Source organism: Pleurodeles waltl, chromosome 2_2, assembly GCF_031143425.1.
Source record: "Pleurodeles waltl isolate 20211129_DDA chromosome 2_2, aPleWal1.hap1.20221129, whole genome shotgun sequence".
NCBI lineage: Eukaryota > Metazoa > Chordata > Amphibia > Caudata > Salamandridae > Pleurodeles > Pleurodeles waltl.
Genome location: NC_090439.1, coordinates 1,169,449,014 through 1,169,455,616, shown reverse-complemented (window position 1 = coordinate 1,169,455,616; position 6,603 = coordinate 1,169,449,014).

Here is a 6,603-nt window from a genome sequence, read left to right as displayed (position 1 = left end):
AATCTCACACACACACAGACACACATACCATCTCGCTCTACTCATTTGTAAATACTGCCTTTACTTTTCCTTCTTGACACAAAATTGTAATTCCAATTGGTATATGTGTGATTGTTGCTTTATGCATTGTGCCAAGAAGCTACAGACTAGATAAACACGTAGTCGAAGAATTATGACCCAGTGACAGGCAGAGGGAGGAACTATTACTCACTTCAGTAAAAGCAAAGAAAACAGCTGGGTAGTGGCTGATTTAAAAAGCAATGGACTTGACCTGGGCCTGGCCTCAGAACTGCCTCGTGCAGCACAGCAAGAGTGCTGCCTGCTGACTTTGACTAACCCCATGGAGATACAGTGTCCCATCATGCATAGAGGAGCTAGGATTTATGTGTCACATTAGCATTTTAGTGCAGTGATGTGGACACCAGCACTAAAATATGTTAGTCTAACCCTTGTTGCGTGGTACTGATGTTGAAAGGATGGGTCTGGAGCCTCCATGTGCCAATAGCCGCCTCTCTTTCCCTCGCCTGCATCCAGCGCAGAAACAGTGGAGGCCGTTCCTTCTCCTACATCACTGCAAAATCCGGGAACAGCCTGCCCATCCACCTTAGGGCATCCCCCTCCCTTCTGGAATTCAGAAAGGGACTCAAGACCTGGCTCTTCGACTGAAGCTTGAGCAGGCTGGACCTAGTGCCTGGATACCCTCAAGGGTGATAAACACACTTTACAAATCCTGATGGATTGATTGTATAGTGTGGTATAGTGGTTTGATAGAAGAAGCAAACATCATGATTAGCTGCACCTTCCTACAGTACAAATCATCACCCCTTTACTACATCCAATGAAATCTAAAGGTTACCTGTAAACTTTTCAAGAAAAAAAGGAAGGTCATATGTACTCAGCTTAGCAAAGAGCATCAGCCGGAGGAATATAAGGCGACATTGGGGAACTACCTAATTGATTATTTACAGAGTAAAACTGGGGGAATATTTTACATATTAACTTGAAATCTAGTATACAGTCCTTAACCCTGGAGAAAACAAATATAAAAGTAGCTTAAACATTGGAATTCTCCTACCTAAAACATCTTCCTTCATCCTGGCTCCTTCTTTCTTTACCCAAACCCCACTTTCCTCTGTCAGTTCTGCTTTCCCTACTCTGAGCCCTCATCCCTGACATCACAGCCCAGCCCTCCATTTTACCTGCAGCTTTGCTTTAGCTGCTGTATTCATCCCATTCCTCCTCCACCCGAGTAGTTTAGCTCCCACTGACCTCCCAATTCTTCACTCACAAATAACCTCACTGCTTATCTCTTCTTTGCCTCCTCTCAAAGGCGACTTTCACCAATAAATGGGAGTGAAAAGGTTCATTTGCTGGTGTACATCTCGAAATCCGGGTGGCACCCGCAGTTTGTCAGTGACTTGACAGGTGTGCTACAACACTTATACATACTACAATTCTGCTACACAACATTGCACACTACACCATGCATTAAAGATTACACACAACCACCTTTTTACATATTCATTATTTTTCTTTTTTCTTCTCTTGAACCATCTTTGACTCATGACCACATCACCTCCTCCTCCCACACCTTTTCAACTTCTTCACCAGAACTATCAGTAGGCATGTCCAAAAATAAAATATTGTCCACTCCCTCCTGTATTTTCCTCACTTTTTGTGTCTAGCGATATATTACCTGTAATAAATGGGACTATTAGTTGAGGGGGGTTATGACCTCAGACTGATTTGAGTATTACTTAGTCCAGACTGAGGTGACAAGGAGTGCAAAATAACAATGGACTGGGACGTGGCCCAAGTAATTACCAGTGGATACAATTAATTCAAGCATTCCATCCATCACTTTTTTTGTATACTTCATTGTGACACCCTAAATGAGATGGGTGTGCCCCAACACAGGTCCCATACTGACCGACTTAGACCCAAGCAGGGTCTGGGGTTCCTTGTGTTCTGGTTTAGGGTGAATTGGACTGTTCCTATTGGAGCAGGGTCAAGGCTGATTTGCATATAAATGGGCTCCATTTGAGATGGCATGGTGGGCAAAAGAACAGTGGGTTAGAATGCTACCCAAAGCGATTGCCAGTGATCAGATGTCTTGCAGGTATTCCTCACATCACCTTCTGTGTGTTCTAGTTGGTATTCCAGCCTTTCCAGGTATGTTTCATATTATGGACCTGAGATTCATGTTTGCAGCCTCCTTTTGCCATTGTAAAAAAGAACAATCATTGTTCACCACCTTTTCTGTTTCTAGGAACATTTACATTATTTTGCAAGATCCCTAACTTCTGTATCTTGAAGGTACCCTTGCTGAGACTTTCAGATAGCTGCACACGTCTTTACTGTATTGTTGGTACATACTGAGAGCAGGAGTCTCTTTCTGTGGGGGCCACTGTGTTTAGATTTCTCAGCCCTCCTTATGATTCTTTCATTCACACCCATGCAAACCAGGAGAAGAGTCTGCTGACCTTGCGCCCTCAGCTCTTCCCATGGAAGAGGGCGAAAAGGAAATAGTAAGTAGGTAAGGGTCTCCTCAGTTCAAATTTTGAACTATTCACGTGAAGGTGGGGGGAGGAAAGATATTGTAAACTCACAACCAAAGATCCCCTTCCGTTCATCTGACCTTCAATGATGTGCCTGTAGGAGGCTGGCCTGGCTTATAGTGGGTACCTTGTGGTACTTACACCCTGTGCCAGGTCCAGTTATCCCTTATTAGTAGAATAGAGGTGTTTCTAGCAGCTTAGGCTGATAGAAGGTAGCTATGGCAAAGCAGCTTAGGCTGAACTAGGAGACATGCAAAGCTCCTACTATACCACTATATATAGCACAATATCATAAGAAAACACAATACTCAGATTTACTAAAAATAAAGGTACTTTATTTTAGTGACAATATGCCAAAAGTATCTCAGAGGATACCTCACTTAGGAGGTAAGTAATATACACAAATTATATGCACACAAACTCAAAACAGGTAAGTAACAGTAAGAAAAGTAGTGCAAACATTGTAGAATCACAATAGGATGCAATAGGCAAACATAGGTCTAGGGGCAACACAAACCATATACTCCAAAAGTGGAATGCGAATCACGAATGGACCTCAGACCTATGGGAGATTGTAGAGGGTCACTGGGACTGTGAGAAAACAGTAAGGGTGTCCAAAATACCCCACCCCAAGACCCTAGAAAGTAGGAGTAAAGTTACCCTACTACCCCAGAAAGACACAATAGTCGTGATAGGGGGATTCTGCAAGAACCACAAGCACCAGCAAAACACTGAAGACGGATTCCTGGACCTGAGGACATGAAAAGGAAGGGGACCAAGTCCAAGATTCGCGATAGTGTCCAGGGGGGGCAGGAGCCCAGAAAACCCCGGATGAAGGTGCAAAAGGGCTGCCTCTGGGTGGAAGAAGCCGAAGATTCTGCAACAACAAAAAGGGCTAGGAACTTCTCCTTTGGATGGAAGATGTCCCACGGCGTGCTGGGTGTTGCAGAGGGGTTTCCACGCAGAAATACCGCAAACAAGCCTTGCTAGCTGAAAGGGTTGCAGTAGAGGTTTTTGGGTGCTGCTGGGGACCAGGAAGGACCAGGATGTCGCCCCTTGGAGGAGGAGACAGAGGGGGCGCTCAGCAACTCAGAGAGCCCCCCCAGAAGCAGGCAGCACCCGCAGAAGTACCGGAGCAGACACTTAGAAGATTTGTGAACTCAGAGTTACAAAAGGAGGGTCCCACGACGTCGGAGTCCAACTCAGCGGGTTGAGCACTGCAGGATGGAGTGCTGAGGACCCAGGCTAGGCTGTGCACAAAGGAATCTTTGGAGAAGGGCACAGAACCCGGAGCAGCTGCAACTCCTCTGAATCCAAGATGGCAGAGGTCTGGGACACACTGGAGGAGCTCTGGGCACCTCCACTGGGAGGTACTGGTCAGGGGAGTGGTCACTCCCCTTTCCTTTGTCCAGTTTCGCGCCAGAGCAGGGCTGGGGGATCCCTGAACTGGTGTAGACTGGCTTATGCAGAGATGGGCACCATCTGTGCCCATCAAAGCATTTCCAGAGGCTGGGGGAGGCTACTCCTCCCCAGCCCTGCACACCCATTTCCAAAGGGAGAGGGTGTAACAACCTCTCTCAGAGGAAATCCTTTGTTCTGCCTTCCTGGGACTGGGCTGCCCAGACCCCAGGAGGGCAGAAACCTGTCTGAGGGGTTGGCAGCAGCAGCAGCTGCAGTGGAAACCCCGGAAAGGCAGTTTGGCAGTACCCGGGTTCTGTGCTAGAGACCTGGGGGGATCATGGAATTGTCCCCCCAATACCAGAATGGTATTGGGGTGACAATTCCATGATCTTAGACATGTTACATGGCCATGTTCGGAGTTACCATTGTGACGCTACACATAGGTAGTGACTTATGTGTAGTGCACGCGTGTAATGGTGTCCCCGCACTCACAAAGTTCGGGGAATTTGCCCTGAACAATGCCAGGGTGCCCACACACTAAGTAACTTGGCACCTAACCTTCACCAATTTAGGGTTAGACATTGTAGGAGGCTGGACTGGCTTGTAGTGGGTACCTAGGGGTACTTGCACCTTGCACCAGGCCCAGTTATCCCTTATTAGTGTATAGGGTGTCTAGCAGCATAGGCTGATAGATAATGGTAGCTTAGCAGAGCAGCTTAGGCTGAACTAGGAGACGAGTGAAGCTCCTACAGTACCACTTAGTGTCATATGCACAATATCATAAGAAAACAGAATACACAGTTATACTAAAAATAAAGGTACTTTATTTTTATGACAATATGCCAAAGTATCTCAGAGTGTACCCTCAGTAAGAGGATAGGAATTATACACAAGATATATATACACAATACAAAAATATGCAGTAATAGTCTTAGAAAACAGTGCAAACAATGTATAGTTACAATAGGATGCATTGGGGACACATAGGGATAGGGGCAACACAAACCATTACTCCAAAAGTGGAATGCGAACCACGAATGGACCCCAAACCTATGTGACCTTGTAGAGGGTCGCTGGGACTATTAGAAAATAGTGAGGGTTAGAAAAATAGCCCACCCCAAGACCCTGAAAAGTGAGTGCAAAGTGCACTAAAGTTCCCCAGAGGATAAAAAAAGTTGTGATAGGGGAGTAATGCAGGAAAGACACAAACCAACAATGCAACAACGATGGATTTCCAATCTAGGGTACCTGTGGAACAAGGGGACCAAGTCCAAAAGTCAAAAGCAAGTCGGAGATGGGCAGATGCCCAGGAAATGCCAGCTGTGGGTGCAAAGAAGCTTCTACTGGACAGAAGAAGCTGAGGTTTCTGCAGGAACGCAAAGGGCTAGAGACTTCCCCTTTGGAGGACTGGTCCCGCTCGCCTTGGAGAGTTGTGCAGTAGTGTTTTTCCGCCGAAAGAACGCCAACAAGCCTTGCTAGCTGCAAATCGTGTGGTAAGCGTTTTTGGATGCTGCTGTGGCCCAGGAAGGACCAGGATGTCGCAAGTTGCGTCAGGAGAGAGAGGGGACGTCGAGCAAGACAAGGAGCCCTCTCAGCAGCAGGTAGCACCCGGTGAAGTGCCAGAAACAGGCACTACGAGGATGCGTGAAACAGTGCTCACCCGAAGTCGCACAAAGGAGTCCCACGTCGCCGGAGAACAACTTAGGAGGTCGTGCAATGCAGGTTAGAGTGCCGTGGACCCAGGCTGGACTGTGCACAAAGGATTTCCGCTGGAAGTGCACAGGGGCCGGAGTAGCTGCAAAAGTCGCGGTTCCCAGCAATGCAGTCTGGCGTGGGGAGGCAAGGACTTACCTCCACCAAACTTGGACTGAAGAGTCACTGGACTGTGGGAGTCACTTGGACAGAGTTGCTGGATTCGAGGGACCTCGCTCGTCGTGCTGAGAGGAGACCCAAGGGACCGGTAATGCAGCTTTTTGGTGCCTGCGGTTGCAGGGGGAAGATTCCGTCGACCCACGGGAGATTTCTTCGGAGCTTCTAGTGCAGAGAGGAGGCAGACTACCCCCACAGCATGCACCACCAGGAAAACAGTCGAGAAGGCGGCAGGATCAGCGTTACAGAGTTGCAGTAGTCGTCTTTGCTACTATGTTGCAGTTTTGCAGGCTTCCAGCGCGGTCAGCAGTCGATTCCTTGGCAGAAGGTGAAGAGAGAGATGCAGAGGAACTCGGATGAGCTCTTGCATTCGTTATCTAAGGAATCCCAAGAGACAGAGACCCTAAATAGCCAGAAAAGAGGGTTTGGCTACCTAGGAGAGAGGATAGGCTAGCAACACCTGAAGGAGCCTATCACAAGGAGTCTCTGACGTCACCTGGTGGCACTGGCCCCTCAGAGCAGTCCAGTGTGCCAGCAGCACCTCTGTTTCCAAGATGGCAGAGGTCTGGAGCACACTGGAGGAGCTCTGGGCACCTCCCAGGGGAGGTACAGGTCAGGGGAGTGGTCACTCCCCTTTCCTTTGTCCAGTTTCGCGCCAGAGCAGCGCTAAGGGGTCCCTGAACTGGTGTAGACTGGCTTATGCAGAAATGGGCACCAAAAGTGCCCATGAAAGCATTTCCAGAGGCTGGGGGAGGCTACTCCTCCCCTGCCTTCA